We start from the raw sequence: 18,301 nt of genomic DNA on the forward strand, positions 1-18,301 counted from the left end.
ACTACAGTCCACGTTCAAGCCTTCCCAACTTTGCCCCAAACGTGACAATGTCTACATCCAGAACATTACAACACTTCAGAAGTGTTTCTCCCAGCGACTCCTGAAACACATACTCGCAGCAATGCGACAGCATCTCCAGGCACTGCAATCCAGCCTACCTCATCTCAGAGCCTCCCTCTCTCAAACCTACAAAGGACCTCTCCTGTTTTTTATTCTTCATAGGATCCAGAACCTGAACTCACAATTCTACTTAGCTCTGGTGGACACAAAAAACCGTAAGTACAGTAAACTTCCTGGTGCCTACCTTCCAAAACGGGCAGCCTACACCTCCCAAATTCCCAACCCTACCCAAGAACTCCCCCACAATGTGCCCGCAGCATTGGCCATGTGGCCACTGTCGGAGCAACCAGGGATGACTTCACATCCTCCACCGCCGGATACACCGTTTCCGGGACAGCAAATGCCACAGCCGCCATTTCCGAGTCCAACACCACAGACACTGAGAGCACACCGACCATCACCGCTGCTGCCTCCTCCGACCCCGCTCCTCCCACCACCAATGCAAACGGCGCTCCGCCCACCACCGATGCAACTCCGCCCATGCCAATGCAACTCTGCCCACTGCTGACGCAACTCGACACACAACCATCTCCGATGTCCACAGCCAGCACAGCCAGCAGCTCCAGAGGAGACAGAAACACTGAGCCCTGTCGAGTCTTCACCATCCCCACAGACCTCCCCCTTACTGAGGACAAATGATCAGTCCTCAGTAAGGGGCTCACCCTTGTCCCCCTGCACCCACACATCAATCAATACCGGTTATGCTTGGACGTTCAGTAGTTTTTCCATTGCTTCTCCCTCCATGCTTACTTCTCTAACCGTCAGCCTAACACTCCGTCTGCTGACCCCTTCATTCAGCTCTAATGCACTCCCTCCTCCTGGGCACCATCCCAAGGTCTCCGACCCTCCCTCGACCTCTTCATCGCCAAGTGCCACCGTGACATCAAACGCCTCAACTTCTCCACCCCTCGCACTCACTCCAACCTCTTCCCTGCAGAACGTGCAGCCCTCCACTCCAATCCCAACCTCACCATAAAACCCATGGACAAGGAAGTCGCAGTTGTAGTATGGCTCACTGACCTCTACAACACTGAGGTTACATGCCAACTCTCCAACAGAACCTCCTACTGCCCTCTTAATCATGACCCCACACCCGACCACCAAACCATCATGTCCCAAACCATCCACAACCTCATCACCTCAGATGACCTCCCACCCACAGCTTCCAACCTCATCATTCCCCAACCCTGCAACGGCCGCTTCTATCTCCTTCCCAAAATCCACAAACCTGCCTGCCCTGGTTGACCCATTATCTCTGCCTGCTCCTGCCCCACTGAACTTATCTCCACCTAACTGGAATTCATTTTTTCACCCTTAGCCCAGGAACTCCCTACCTACATCTGTGACACCACCCACGCTCTCCATCTCCTACAAAACTTACAATTCCCCAGCCCCAACACATCTTTACCATGCACGTCCAGTCCCAATACACCCGCATTCCCCATACAGATGGCCTAAAGGCCATCCGCTTCTTCCTATCCCGCAGGCCCAACCAGTCCCCCTCCGCTGACACCCTCATCCGCCTAGCCAAACTTGCCCTCACCCTTAACAACTTCTCTTTCAATTCCTCCCACTACCTACAAAAAGGGTGGCCATGGATACCTGCAGGGACCCAAGCTGGGCCTGCGTCTTTGTAGGTTATGTGGAACAATCCCTCTTCCATACTTACACAGGCCCTAAACTCCACCTCTTCTTCCGTTACAGTGATGGCTACATCGACGCCACCTCATGCATCCACGAGGAGCTCAAACAGTTCATCCACTTCACTGACACCTTCCGCCCAACCCTTAAGTTCACCTGGACCATCTGTAATGTCTCTCCCTCCTTCCTGGACCTCTCTGTCTCCATCTCCTTCAACCACCCAGAAACCAATATCCATTTCAAGCCCACTGACTCCCACAGCTACCTGGAATACAACTCCTCCCACCCACCTTCGTGCAAATATGCCATTCTCTATTCCCAATCCCGCTGCAACTGCTCCCAGGATGAGGAATTCCGCCCCTGTACATCTCAGATGTCCTCATTTTTCAAGGACCGCAACGTCCCCCGACTCAGTGGTTGAGAACTCCCTCGAACGCGTCTCCCACATTTTGCACAACTCATCCCTCACACCCCGTCCCATCCCTTGTCTGCTTTCCGGATGGACTACTCTCTCCGAGCCTCTCTTGTCCACTCCACACTCTCCTCCAGCCCCACCACACCCGGCACTTTTCCCTGTAACCGCATAAAGTGGTCCACCTGCCCCTACCCCTCCCTCTCCCCCCCACTCATCTCGATCAAAGGCCGCACATCAGCTAATGTGGTAGACTGCATCCACTGTTCCCATTGTGGCTCCGCTACACCGGAGAAACCAAGCGGAGTCTTGGTCACAACTTTGCAGATCACCCATGTTCGGTTCGCACTAAACACTCCCCCTCCCATTGCTCGCCCCATCCCCCTTTTATGAAGAAGGGTCGAGGCCCGAAACACCAGCTTTTGTGCCCCTGAGATGCTGCTTGTCCGGCTGTGTCCATCCAGCTCCACAGCTTGTTATCTCACACTCTCCAGCATCCGCAGCTCCCATTGTCTCCCCCTGATTGGTGGAAGAATAACCCCGCCCACCCGCCGCACGAATGACGTGACCAAAAACAAAGCCCAGCGGGTCTCGCAGCTTCTGTGACGGAGTAAATACAGCTGACGTTTCGGGTCCGGGGATTCTCGCTGAGAAATGGGCCCCGCCCTTGTCCTCTGATTGGTTGGAGGAGAAGCATTTCCGGTGCCTTTTCTGTCCCGCCTCTTGCTTGCTATTGGTCGTTAGATGTCAACCGGCATCTTCAGCTATGGAGCATGCGCACAGCTCATTGTGACTGTGAGCATGCGCACTGGGAGAGATATCCCGAATGCAATGGTCCTCCCTGAGAGCCACAAGCGGTGAGTACAGGTTAAAGCGGAGGGCAGCTTCGGTGCTGTATTCCAGCAAGAGGGCTGCAGGGTTGCTCAGTTTAGGTCTCAGGTCCCAAACAGGGGTCTTCTGGTGCTGCGTGTAGGTTGCAGAGAGCCTCAGGCTTCTTCCCTGAAACAGGCCGAGACTGTCCTGTGAGAGGGAACGTCCTGTCAGCTTTTACCCTGTCAAGCCACTTCAGAATGTGATTACAGCAATGAGAGGTGTTCTCTTTAGAGCAGAACTCAAATGTGTACTCATTGGTTAGAGGTCTTTCCACTGTGTCCTGTGTTAGCACCCGCGCTGAGTTTTTTAAAAATCATTTTGGTTTGAATCTGAGAGTTGAACGGTGACGTCTGGTCTGTGAGCAGTAGTTGTGCTAAAAATACAATACAAAATCAATTATTGGTTTCTGAGGCCAGGCCTGGAAGTTAATTGGAGGTTGTTTATTATTCAAAAACTGTGTAGACTCTTTTGGCCATCAATAAGATTAGCATCTGAGAACTGGTGCCAGCAAGTTTGGGAGGGAATGTGGTCAAACAGAATGACTTTAAAACTGGGCCAAATGCGCATCTTTGACACTGAGCCTCTGTCACAGCAGCTGGCTGCTGGTCTGACCGAGGCTCAGAGAAAGACCACAGAGTGGAGGGAGAGAGCTGAGCAGGGTGGGGCCCTGTGGTTTGGATATTGGGGTTATTCTTCACCCATCACCCCACCACAAAATCCAGCCAGTTGTTTATCTCATTGTTCCCTTCCCCAAATTTGCCCCCTTTGTACCTGCAGCCCCTATCCCACCCCTTGCTTCCCCCAGTATCAGCAAACTTCCAAAGATATTTCTGACATACTCTCTTACTTTTCTCAGAACATTCAACAACTTGAAAACTGGATGAAAATGAGAGACAGAGCAGCCACTGCAGAAGCTTCCAAAATCACTCTGCACGTTCTTGAACTGCTGCAATCTGCGTAGTGAAGTAGCTCCCATGTTGCAATTTGGTAAGGAGTTACAGGATTTTCATCCAGTGGTGATAAGGTTGTGCTGTTTTTTTGTATCAATTATCGTCATTTTGTTCTTATGTTCCACCCTTCAACAGAATGGAAACATAGAAAATAGGAACAGGTGCAGGCCATTGTAGCTTTCGATCCTTCTCCGCTAGTCACTTTGATCATGACTGATCATTCTACTCAGCCTCTTCCCGCTTGAGAGCCAGACCCTTTGATTCCTTAAGCCCCGACAACTATACATATTATCTTCTTCTTGGAAGCATCCAGTGTTCGGCCTTAACTGCTTTCTGTGGCAGCAAATTTCACAGGGTCACCAGTCTCTGTATTTTTTTTTTGATTTCCTCATTTCAATCCTTTACAGCCTAGCCCATGCCCCTAATCTCTGACTCCCTGGTCATTGACAACATCCTTCCTGTATTTACCTAGAATTTTATTGGTTTCTGTGAAATCTTTCCTCATTCTTCTAAACTCCAGTGAATTTCATCCTAACCAATCCATCCTATTCTTATATGGAAGTCTTGCCATCCCAGGAATCTGTCTAATCAACTGCTGTGAACAGCCTCCAGAGCCAGAAGTTCCTTCCTCAGATAAAATTTAGAAATTTACACATACCATTCCAGGTGTGGTCTCACTAAGATCCTGTACAATTTCAGCAAGACATCCCTGCTCCTGTACTCAAATGCTGTCACTCTGCAGGTCAAAATACCATTTGCCTTCTTCACCCCCTGCTCCACCTGCATGCTTCCTGTCAGTGACTTGTGTTTTCCTAGTTTTGTAATCCAACTTGATAATCTCGAACTGAGACACATTTCTCATTTAAATGACTAATTGATTGTATAAATACCTGGGATCCACCATGGACCACAGTACCACACTGGTCACTGGTCGGCATACAAGAAGTGACTGTTACCTTGTGCCAAACAGTTCTGTATCCCTGTGAATACCCAATCTCTCATGCTTTAAATGTACGTGCTAATCTCTTCTGTGGGACCTTTGAATTCCTTCGCAAAGCCGACATAAGCCACATCCACTGCCTTTTCAACTCTAAATGTTGCATTCTTGAAACATTCCGGCAGTTTTGTCCAACATGATTTCCCTTTCGTAAATCCATACTGACTCTAATTCTGTCACTGTTTTCCAGTGTTATTCTAAGGTTCATAGTTCTCAGGCTTCTCCCACATCCCTTCTAAAACAAAGAGATAATATCAGCCTCTCTCCAGTCATCTCACACCCACCCATATTTATAGATGATACGAATATTTCTGCAATTTCCTCCCTTACTTCCCACAACATCCTCAGATACACTAGATCAGGTACTGGAGATTTGTCAACCTTTATATTTTCTGAGACATTTAGCACTTCGTCTCCTGTAATGTGAACTATTTTCAAAATATCAAAAATTATTTGAGTTCTCTAGCCTCCTTCATTACAACTTGTCCATGCCGACCAGGCTTCCCAAACTGAACGAGTCCCACTTGCTTGAGTTGGGTCCATATCCCTCTAAACCTTTCCTATTCATGTACCTGTCCAAATGTCTTTTAAATATTGGAAGTGTACCTGCATCTACCACTTCCTTTGGCAGTTCATTCCACATAGAAACAACCTTCTGTTTGAAACAGCTTCCCCTGGTTTCCCTTCAAATCTTTCTCCTCTCCTGTTTAAAAAATACCTTCTAGTTTTGGACTCCCCGATCCAATGGAGAAGACCCTTGCTGTTCACATTATACCCCTCACGATTTTATAAACCTCTCGAAAGCCACTGCTCAACCTCCTATTTTCCAGTGAAGTCCCAGTCTCTCCTCATAACTCATACCCTCCAGTACTGGTAACCTGTAGACTGTAAGTGCAGCATGAAGCCACCCAGAGTAGAAAGCTAATCCAGCCACGAGAAGCATCACCTAACCTCCACCTCTTTGGCCCTTCGTCAAATAGTCTGGCAATAAGAACTGCCCAGATTCTGACATGAACAGGGAACGTTTCAGTTTGCTTTCTGCAGCCCCCCAGTCTTGAAATTCCCCTCGCAAATGAAAAGGGATCTTCCAGTCACCTTAGGTGTACTCTTCATGATTTTATAAACATATAAATCACCCCTCCATTCTTAGACTGCAGTGGAAAAATGCCTCAACCAATCAAGCCTCTCGTTATGATTCTCAACCTCCATTCCTGGCAACTTCCTGCTAAATCTTTGCTGAATCCTCCCCGGGTTGATGATATCCTTCGAAGAACAGGAGATCTGAAGTGGACACACTACTCCAGAAGAGGCCTCACTGATGTTCTGCACAAGTTCAACATAACGTCCCAACTCCTATACTCAAAAGGTCTGAGCAGTGAAGGCAAGCAGGCTAAACACCGACTTCACCACCCTTTCTACATGTGATGCCAACCTCACAGAATTAAGGGCCTGAACCCTGAGGTCTCTCTGTTCGACAACACTAACCCCAAGGCCCTACGTTTAATTGTACAAGTCCTGATCTTGTTTGTTTTACCAAAATGAAATACCTTGCCTTTATCCAAATTAAACACAACCTCCCATTCCTCAGCCTCTTAACCCTATAAATCAAGATCTCTTTGTAAACTTGGACAGCCTACTTCGCTGTCCACTATCCTGCCTATTTTGGTGTCATCTGCAAACTTACTGACCATGTCTCCACTATTCTCATCTAAATCGCTTTTTTTTATATAAAGTCAAACAAAATTGGAGTGAACACTGACCCCTGTGGAACACTTCTGGTAACAGGCCTCCGGTCTGACAAACAACCCTCTACCACCAGTCCCTGTGCCCTGTCACTAAGCCATATTTGTATCCAGTTGACAAGCTCCCCCGAATCCCATACGATCTAACTTTACTGATTAGTCCACCTTGTTGAACCTTGTCAAAAACTTTACTCTTGTCAAAATAAACTACGTCCACCGTTCTGCCGTCAATAATTTTCTTTGCTACTTCTCCAAAAAACTCAATCAACTAATCATTCCTTGACTCTCCAAATGCATAAATCCTACATTTGACAATTACCTTCAACTACATGCCCAAAACCGAAGTCAGACTCAGGTCTACAGCTCCCAGGCTTCTCCTGATATTCCTTAAACAAAGGCACAATTTTAGCCACTCTCCAGTCATCTGGCACCTCACTCGTAATTATAGATGATACAAATATTTCTGCAACGTGGCCCCATGTTTTCTCTTTAACTTCCCACAACATGGTTTGATGCACTAGAGCAGGACCTGGAGGTTTAAAGTCAGAGTGTAATACAGCATGGAAACAGGCCCTTCGGCCCAAACTGGTCTGTGCTGACTATGGTGCCCACTCAGCAATTTCTAACTGCCTGCATTTGGTCCATATCCCCCTCTAAACACTTCCATCCATGTACCTGCCAAAATGTGTTTTAAACGTTGCTATTGTACCTGTCTCAACGACTTCCTCTGGCAGCCCATTCCAAATATGCACCACTGTCTGTGTGAAGAAGTTGCCCCTCACGTCCTCCTTAAATCTGCCCCCTCTCACCTTAAATCTGTACACTCTAGTTTTCCATTCCCCATCCCTGGGAAAAAGACTACGTGCATTCATTCTATCTATGCCATTCATGATTTTATTCACCTCAATAAGTTCAGCCCTCATTCTCCTCCATTGCAAGGAATAAAGTCCAATCCTGGCCAACCTCTCCTCAGAACTCACCTACTATTCCTAGCAACATCCTTGTAACTCCTCTTTGCACATTTTCCAGTTTAACTTTGCCTTTCCTGTAACAGGGTGACCAAAACTGTACACCACACTGCAAGTGTGGCCTCACCAATGACCTGCACATCTTTAACACAACATCCAAACTCTTATATGCAATGCATCGACTGAAGAAGGCCAGCATGCTAAATGCTTTCTGAACCACCCTGTCTACCTGTGATGCTGCTTTGAACCAACTGTGCACTTGTGTTTCTCGGTCTCTCTGTTTCACAATATTCCTCAGAACTTCACCATTTACTGTATAACTCCTACCTTGGCTGAACTTTCCAAAGGCCAACACCTCACACTTAGCTGCGTTGAATTTCATTTGGCAATCCTCAGCCCACTTCCACATCTGATCACAATCCCCCTGTAATTTTTGATACCTCAGCGATACCTCTTAAATTTGCAGGTGATACAAAATTACTAATCATGGCATATACATTCATATCCAGATCATTTATGTAAGGGACAAATAGCAAAGATCCCAGCATCGACCCCCGTGGCACACCATTAGCCACAGGCCTCCAGTCCGAGAACCAACATTCAGCCATCATGCTATGCTTTCTACCATCGACCCAATTTCGAATCCCATGAGCTAGCTCTCCCTGGATCCCACACAACCGAACCTTCATGACTAGGCTGCCATAACGTACCTTGTTGAAGGCCTTACTAAAGTCCATATAGACAGCATTCGCTGCCCTAACCTCATCAGTCCTCTTGCTTAACTCCTCAAAAAACTTGAATAGATTTGTCAGACATGATTCCTGTGCATAAATCCATGCTGACTATCCCTCATCAGATCTTGAATATCCCAGCTTTGGTTGATTGACTCCCTGAATATCATCTCCAATACCTTGTCTACCACTGGTTCACTGGCCTGTAGTTCCCTGGCTGGTCTTTGCTACCTTTCTTAACCAATGGGACAACATTAGCCACCCTCCAGTCTTCTGGAATTTAAGTCGTGAGAAAAGATGAAGGGAAAAATCTCTGCAAGGGTCTCTGCAATTTCTTTCCCAGCCTCCCACAGTGTCTAAAGATGGACTTCATCAGATCCAGTGGAATAATCAACCTTAATGTGCTTTAAGGCTGCAAACGCCACCTCGATGGTCCAAAACATACCCACTTGCTTCCCTTGTTTCCTTAGCATCCATGATTCTCTGCTTAGTAAATACTGAGGAGAAATATTCATTGAAAATCTCCCCCATCTCCATGAACAGTTTTCAAACCAAAATATTTCCACCCCTGACTTGTCCCCCGTCAATTTCTTTCTCAACAGTGAAAACTGATGAAATATATTCCTTTCAAATCTCTCTCCTCTCCTGATGCTCAACACAGAGTTAATCTCTTTCATCTTTATGGAGCCCTGCTTGCTCTTTCGGTGCTCACTTGCTTTTAATGCACTTGTAGAAACTCTTTGAATTATTCTTAAGCTTATCAACCAAGGCAGTTTCATGTTTCCTTTTTGCCATCCTGATCTCCTGTTTAAGAATGCCCCTAACACTGTTTACACTTTCAAGAGATTCATTTGAGCCAAGTTTTTTTTATATATCTACTAATTCATATATTTTTTTATTCTTGACTAAAACCCGAGTATCTTTTTTCACCATTGTTCTCTAATCCAACCAACCTTACCTTTCACTCTTTCAGAGACATAATGACTCTGAATTGTCACCTTTTTGAAAGCCCTCCCCGCACTTATCAGACATCCTTATACCTGCCGTCTACTCATGTCAACTTTTGAAAGTTATAAAAACAGAAGCTGCTGGAAAAGCTTAGCAGGTCTGGCAGCATCTGTGACGGACAAATCAGAGTTAATGTTGCGGGTCTGTTAATCCTTCTTCAGAAGTGTTGAAAGTTCTTTTCTTATAGCATTAAAATTTGCCTTACTCCAATTAAAGCTTTTACTTTTTCTGGAAGGCATATCCTGTTCCAAAATTGTTTTAAAACTGATAGTAATTCTGTCACAAGACTCAAAGTTTCCCTGTACTGTCACTTCAGTCACTTGCTATGCCTTATTTTTTTTCCCATAGGAACATCGATTTATTGATAAAGAAAAATTTCTTGATCGCATTTCAGAAAATACTCCCCATCTAAACCTTTAACACAATGGCAGTCCCAGTAAATGTTTGGAAACTGAAAATCACCAACTATTATAACCTTGTTATTCTTACACATATCTGAGATCCCTCTGCATATTTGTTCCTCAGTTTCCCTCTGACTATTCGGACACCTATGGTACAATCCAATTAGATGATTGTTCCTTTCTTATTTCTTATTTCTAATTTCAACATATGTTTTCATGGGATGATTTTTCAGAAACATCTCTTCTAGTGATAGCAGCAATGTTTTCCTTATTTTTAAAAAAAATCCCTGCGATTGGCCCATATTTGCTCCAAACCATTCAAATTCATGTCCTTATCTGAATGTTTTTCAAACATCGTTACTACCCACATCCATCACTTCCTCTGGCAGTTCATTCCACACACTGAGCACTCTATATAAAACAAAAAAATGCCCGTCATGTCTTTTTTAAAATCTTTCTCCTGTCATTTTAAAAATATGCCCCTGGTTTTGAAATCCCCAACCTGAGGGAAACGACCTTTGCTATTCTTTATCTGTGTCTCTCATTATTTTTTTTAAACCTACATAAGGTCATCCCTCAACCTCTTACCTTCCCGTGAAAGAAGTTCCCGCCAATCTAGCGTATGTTTATAACTCAACGCCTTCATTCCTGGCAATATCCTGGTAAGTGTTTTTCCAAACCCAATCCAGTTTAACAATATTCTTCCCACAACAGGATAACCAGAGCAGCACGCAGTCCTCCAGAAGAGGACTCGCCAACATCACTTCCCAACTCCTGTACTCAAAGGACTGAGCAATGAAGACAAGTGTACTAAATGCCTTCCTCACCACCCTGTCTACCTGTGATGCAAATTTCAAAGAAAGATGTACCTGAAACCCGAGGTTTTTTTTTTCTGATTTGCAACACTACCCAGAGCCCAACCGTTAATTGTGCAAGTCCTGCCCTTGTGAAGTATTGCGTTGTGGTAAAACAAACATTTATCCAAATAAAATTCAATCTGCCATTCCTCAGCCCATTGCCCCAATTGATTAAGATCTCTCTGAAATCCAGAAAACCACGAGGCCATCTCCCTTGTTATGACAACAAATAATCATCAATGAAAAGATGTTCTGCTTCATTTGTACAAGGAAGGTGTCAAACCAAATCTCGAATACTGTCTGCAGGTTTTGGTCTTCCGTTCGTTTATTCAAAGTGGCTCAGAGGAGGTTTACAAGATTGAAACCTGGAATCAGTGGGTTGTCTGAGGAAGATGGATTGGGCAGGAAAGAAGGAAAAGGATTTGTCAGGAGCTGCTGATTAAAACAGGAAACTGATGTGAGCCAGGATATAGGGTGTATTGAAGTAGAGTCTGTTTGGGTTCAGCTGAGAAACACCAATGGGCAGAAAATGACCTTAGTGCTGCATATGGACCCCAAGCTGCAGTAATATTGGGGAAGGCATTAGGGTGGAATTGAGAGATACAAGGCATAAAGTTATGGCTTTAATTACAGGTGACTGCAACCTACTTATCAATTGCCCAAATCACACTGTAGCAGTACAGTGCAGGAGGGATCCTTATTGTCTATATGGTACAATTTTATGAATCAACATGTTGAAGAATCAGATGGGTATTGTATGATGAGGATGGAATAATTGACAATTCAGTTGAGTATGGGCCCTTAAGGATGGATGAGTGACCACAATAGGATAGAATTCTTCACAAAGCTGGAGAGTGATCATGGGATGTGCGGGAGTGGAATGTCTTATCGTGGGAGCAGATGCGACGGAGGCGGAGGAATTGGGAATAGGGGTTGGAATTTTTTGCAGGAGGGTGGGTGGGGGGGTGGTGTATTCTAGGTAGCTGTGGGGGTCAGTGTGCTTGAAATGGACATCAGTTACAAGCTGGTTGCCTGAGATGGCGACTGAGAGGTCCAGGAAGGTGAGGGATGTGCTGGAGATGGCCCAGGTGAACTGAAGGTTAGGGTGGAAGGTGTTGGTGAAGTGGATGAACTGTTCGAGCCCTCTGGGGAGCAAGACGCGGCGCTGATACAGTCATCAATGTACCGGAGGAAGAGGTGGGGTTTGGGGCCTGTGTCGGTGTGGAAGAGCGACTGTTCCACGTAACCTACAAAGAGGCAGGCATAGCTGTGGACCATGCGGGTGCCCATGGCCACCCCCTTAGTCTGTAGGAAGTGGGAGGAGTCAAAAGAGAAGTTGTTGAGGGTGAGGACGAGTTCAGCTAGGCAGGTGAGAGTGTTGGTGGAGGGGGACTGGTCGGGCCTGCGGGACAGGAAGAAGCGGAGGGCCTTGAGGCCATCTGCATGCGGAATGCAGGTGTATAGGGACTGGACGTCCGTGGTGAATATGAGCTGTTGGGGGTCAGGGAATTGGAATTCCTGGAGGAGGTGGAGGGCGTTGGTGGTTTCACGGACGTAGGTGGGGAGTTCCTGGACCAAAGGGGAGAAAATGGAGTCCAGATAGGTGGAGATGAGTTCGGTGAGGCAGGAGCAGGCTGAGACGATGGGTCGACCAGGACAGGCAGGTTTGTGGATTTTGGGAAGGAGATAGAAACGGGCCGTGCTTTCCCTGAAGGATAGCCGTGAGCCAGATGATTTTTTTTTCCTGACGATTGACAACGGTTTCATGATCATCATTAAACTCTTCGTTGAAGATTGGTAGTGAAAGACTGGTCACGAAGAATATGGGCTCTCCTTACAAGCAGAAACAATGAATTTATAATGGGGTGCAAAGTGATGGCAGACCAATTAAATATAACTGAGGTTTTCAAGAAGGAGGATACAAATAATGTCCCAAAATTAAGGGGATCTCAGGGTCTAATAGGAAGGTGGAATCAGTATTAGTAGGAAAATGATATTGGAAAAACTAATGGGATAACAGGCAGATAAATCTCCAGAGACTGATAACCTTCATCTCAAAGTACCTTAGGAAGTGGCTGTAGAAATAATAGATGCACAAGTGGTTATCCTCCAAATTCTATACACCGTCAGTTTTTTATGGATTGGAGGATTGCTAATGTAACCCCAGTATGTAAGAAGGTAGTCAGAAAGAAAACAGGGAATTTGCATAAAATTGTTGGTTGGAAAAATATGTTAGGGTCAGCTATAAAAGATGGAATAACAGAGTCCTTGGAAGATAGTGTCAAGGGCAGACAGAGCCAGAAGAGCCTTTTTCCGTGCTGTAGACTGTGTTGGGCGTGAATTCCCTCCACGCCACTCACCATCCTGACTTGGAAATGTATTGCTACACCTTCAGTACTGCTGGTTCAAAATCCTGAATTCTCTGCCTAACAGCATTATGTGTCCACCTACCACTCATGGGCTACTGTGGTTTATGCAGGCAGATCACTGCCACCTTCTCCATGACAACTAAACTCAGCCAGCAATGCCCACAGGGTGTTTTTTTTTAATTATTCAGGCCAAGTGGGAATGTGGAATCGAAGCGTAAATAGATCAGCTTTGACCTTCTTGAGGCTCGAGGGACAGAATGGACAACTCTGATTCCTAATTTGTGTGTTCTCTACTCCGATTTAAAATGCATCATCCCACTAGGAATGATGTTTTCCCTGTAAGTTAGAAGGATGACGGCTGATGTGATTAAATTTTTTCCAATGTTAATTGAAGCTGTTTGGGGTGTAGAGAGGAACTAATCCACTGGGTGAGTGAAGTGGGAATACAAACCCTGAACCCCCTCACCCACAGTAATCAGACAAGACTCGAGTTTCTTTGTCTTGCGGTTTATTCAAACAAAGGAATGAGGAACAAGTGTAGGCCACTCGGCCCCTCGACCCTGCTCTGCGACTCTATAAAATCACTGCTGATCTAATTTCAACCTCAGCTCTATGTGCCTGCATATCTCAGAATATCTTTCATCGTCTTGGTCAGCAAGAATCTGCATCCACTGCCTTTTGACGAAGGGAGTCACAAAGGTTCTCAGCCCTCTGAGAGAAAAGAAATGTTCCTCACTATTTCAAATGGACTCACCCTTACCTTTAAACAATGACCCTCAGTTCTAGATCCTTCCAGAAGAGGGACCACGTTTTCACCATGCATCTGGTCAGGTCCCCTCAGGAACTTTCATGTTCCAATTTAGTCTCCTCTTTCTTTTCTCACCTCCAGAGGACACAGGCGAGCCTGTCTCGATTTTCCTCTAGATTTTCTTTTAAGGCAATCCACTCATTCCAGGTATTAGTCCACTGAATTTGCCCCGAAATGTTTCATAACCTTCTTTAAGTTGGGTGACCAGAACTGAACACAAGTACTCAAAATGCAAATCTCACCAGTGCAAAAGGGGAATTAATTATCGAAAGGAGGACCATGAATTCCGACTTGCTTACAGGAATGCATTTTCAGCAAGCCTCGGTCATTTACACGTATCCAGTTACAGAGTGACACAGGTTATGGTCAGATAGGTGTACGGTTTGTATTGTTACACCGACAGCATTGTTGTGGTCTCACTCAAACCTCCCACTCTGGCTCTGCACAAATAATGATTGGCTCTGCAGCCAGTTCCCACAGCCTGATTTGTCCTGTATTTTTCATCTTCTGTCCTTTCAAAGATATCAAATGATCCAAGTGGAATAGCTCAACAAGACTGACAACATCGTGAAGGAAAAAAAAACAGAATTTCTGTTTCGTGTCTGGTGACCCTTACTCTCAACTTGAGAAAGGGTCACCAGACCTGAAACATTCACTCTGTTTTTTTTCATTCACAGATGTTGTCAGTCCTGCTGAGCTTTTCCAGCAACTTTTATTTTCATTCCTGACTTGCAACACCCCGCAGTTTCTTGTGAGCCAGGTGACAATCCGGCAGCTTTCATTCTACTTTTACTGTATTAAATTTATTTTCCAGGAAATTTGAAAGGGAACATTTACTGACAGGCAGCTCAACTCAAACACGGGATCAAAAACTGCCAGGGACACGTAATTCTCAGGAGCTTTGAACATGGAAGGAACAAGCATCGTTTACAGTGAAGAGAAACCATACATGTGGTCTGTGTGGACAAGCCTTCAGTCAGTTGTCTGGCCTGTCAGTACATAAATGCAGTCAAAACAGGGTGACAACAATGACATCAAGCAGCACTTGCTTTGTAATATCACAGTGATGGATCTCAGTTTGAGTTAAGCAAGGGCCACTCATCTCCTCTCCTCCCTACATTCTTGGTGCAAACATGGACCAAACAGCTGAATTCCAAATGTGAGAGTGACTATCCACTATCTTAAGGCTCCATTTGACAGAGCATTGTATTAAGGAATCATGACAAAGTTAAGTTCAATAGGAACCAGAGAATATTATTCTTCCATGGATAGCTGGTTTTTAAAAAACATTGTGTCTTCAGACCTCACTGGATTGAAACAAGGTGAGTTTATTCAAACTTGTACCACATACACGCGGAAGAGGTCTATCAGCCGAGCTCGGAGACACTTCCATTTACAGCTACTCAGAAACAGCATATTAAGGCATTTTCACGTCAGAAGGGTTGCATGTAACATTGATATAAAATAAATGTATATGTAAGTTCTTACAACAAAACAGGATGCTGTTCAGTTTCTGACAAAGTTCTGAGTCCTCTAATTTCAACAGGACTGCCACTTCCATACTATCTTCAGAGCTTCTCTACCCCACTATCAGTTCACAGCTGGGCGAGTAATATTTACATGACTGTTATACAGATAGTTTCAGAGCCCTAAGTAACTGTTGATGTTTCGCTGTTATGGACCTTCAGTTAAACTGTCTGAGGCATGTGAATGTGAAAACATCCCATTCATTTATATACTTCTATAAATTAAAATCTTTTGTCTGCATTTGATTCCTGCACAGAGACTTTAATTTATAGAAGTAAACTCTTATCCACCTACACATTGATATGCAGGCACTACCCTGAAGCTTCCTGCCCAGTTAGGAATTCAGTGTAAAGCTTTTGTAACTCCTTTTCTTCTCACACATCGGTCTGCAGACACTGTCTTAAGATTCCTGACTGAATTAAAATCCGAATCAAACTGTTTCAATAGGGTTAGCTGGGGAAGTTTTGTAAAGGTGTGAAACCTCTGAAGCATGTAACTTCTATCGCTGACAAAGGGACCAGGGCACTGACTTTGTTCTAGTCAGACACACTGGCAACTTGAAATCAGAATCTGTCCCGGCCAACAATTCGAAATCGCCTCCTGCCATTAGCAGCTGCTTCACTAGCAATCGATACTATATCCTGGTCTTTTATATTGTTGATGGAATAACTGTTTGGTATCCTGTTTTTGTCTGTTGTAGTAATTGTTTTATGTATCATGTCACTGTAAGTTGTGAAATCGTTTTATGTATCATGTCTTTTGTAAACTATAAAAAGCGGGGACTGTCCGCTGCTCGGGGAGAATTACTTGAGACTGTGCACTCTGTGCTGGGTTGAGTACAGTAATTCTCCACAGCTTGCACTTAGCTGGTTATAAAAGGATTTGTGTTTTTCTAAACAGGCCAGTGTCTTGTTATTGCAGTAAGTCCATGAGGGTCTCCGAAAACGAACTTGACAACATCACAGCTCCGGAACTCAATCCCTCTACCAATAAAACCTAACACACCGTAAGCCGCCTTGACAGCACTATCAACCTGGGTGGCAACTTTCAGGGGTCTATGTAGATGGACACCAAGATCCCTCTGCACATCCACACTACCAATATTTGTTTTCCAATGACCCAGTCTTCTGCCTTCCTATTATTCCTCCCAAAGTGAATCACCTCAAGAGTTTTGAGAAGATTTGTAGCTCAGGTTGAGGTTCTGGATGTGAGTTTGCTCGCTGAGCTGGAAGGTTTGTTTTCAGACATTTCGTCACCATTCTAGGTAACATCATCACTGATGATGTTACCTAGAATGGTGACGAAACGTCTGAAAATGAATCACCTCGCATTTATCCGTATTAAACTCCATTTGCCAAGTTTCAGCCAAATTCTGCAGTTTATCCAAGTCTCCCTGCAACCTGCAACATTCTTCCACACTGTCCACCACTCCACCGACTTTAGTGTCATCTTACTCACCCATCCACCTATGCTGGCGGCCAAGTCATTTATCAAAATGACAAACAGCAGTGGTCCCAAAACAGATCCTTGAGGCACACCACTAGTGACCTGACTCCAGGCTGAATATGGTTATGGGGAAGTCTGTGCTATGATGGAAGGATAATATAACAGTAAAGTACATGAAAGCGATTGCAGAACATGGTGGTGCTGATGTATCTGTGAGTCCTGGCACATGAATCCTATAATTTTAGTCTGCGCATGTAGCCACTGATTAAGAAAGTATATGGAATGGTGCTGTTTTATGCAAAACCTATCTCTATAATCATTGGATTGTTATACTACACCTGTACTGGGCTTTACTAAGACCACTCCCGATATATTCCGAGCAGTTACAATTCCCGAAACTGAAAACAAAATGCAATTGCTTCAGAAGCTTATCAAATTTATTTCATGTTACCCATTCCTGGAAGGAAAGTCTTGTCGAGCCACAGAGTCATACAGTTCAGGAACAGACCCTTTGGTCCAACCCGTCCATGCTGACCAGAATTTCCAAACTGATGTATTTCCATTTGCTAGCATTAGGCCCATAACCCTCTAAACCCTTCCTATTCATGTATCCATCGTGGTGCTTTTTAAATGTTGTGACTGTACCAGCCTCAACCACTTCCTCTGGCAGCTTATTGCTTACACACAGCACCCTCTGCATGCAACAGTTACCCTTCAGGTCTCTTTAAAATCTCCTCCGTCTTTCAATATCTCTATGCACTCTATTTTTGCACACCCTCACCTGAGAAAAAATGACCTTGGCTGTTCCCTGTATCACGCAATATTCAGAGAAAAATTGCCATCTTTCAGCCCCCCGAAGCAGTCTGTGTACATGTGTGGGATGACAACAGTCAAGCTTATGCTGTTGAAGTGTCGGTAATATTCATGTAACAGTACAAAGTTATACACTGCTCATGTCCACGGTAATAATGGAGCAGTTTTTCCAGCTCTTCAAGCTGGTTTCAAAGGAAGGGGATGAAGCCATTTAGCTCATCAAAACTATTGGGAAATAAGGGGCACAGCCCATTCACTCTCTCCTGCCTATTACACATGAAGGCAAGGAGTCTCGACAGCACATCGAGCTGTTAAACAGGTACCGGGGTCATCCGATCAGGTCCTTGAACCTTGTCCCTGGGACCAGGAGCCGGCCATTCCGACCCTCAAGCCACATAAACAGAAACAGAAGGATGTCATTGATGCTCCAGCATGACAAACCAATGAAGCAGAGAATGCACAGACTGCTCCATGTGGTTTCTCCTGGTGCCATTGCTCATGGTACACACATGTGACTTTAACGTCAGAACAAAAACAAAGTCACTGGAAAAACTCAGCAGCTCTGGCAGGATCTGTGAAGGAGAAAACAGAGTTAATGTTTCGAGTCCGGTGACTCTCTCTCAGAACGGTTACTTTAA

General features: G+C 45.0%; 1 long non-coding RNA gene across 1 annotated transcript; it reads left to right on the forward strand.

The window, feature by feature from the left end:
- Positions 1-2,925: 2,925 nt before the first annotated feature.
- On the forward strand, positions 2,926-16,301 carry LOC132208884 (uncharacterized). The gene is made up of 3 exons (XR_009444986.1): positions 2,926-3,030; positions 3,903-4,033; positions 14,692-16,301. It is a non-coding gene; the product is annotated as an uncharacterized LOC132208884 (long non-coding RNA).
- Positions 16,302-18,301: the final 2,000 nt, after the last annotated feature.

The sequence above is a fragment of the Stegostoma tigrinum genome, unplaced genomic scaffold (assembly GCF_030684315.1).
Source record: "Stegostoma tigrinum isolate sSteTig4 unplaced genomic scaffold, sSteTig4.hap1 scaffold_57, whole genome shotgun sequence".
NCBI lineage: Eukaryota > Metazoa > Chordata > Chondrichthyes > Orectolobiformes > Stegostomatidae > Stegostoma > Stegostoma tigrinum.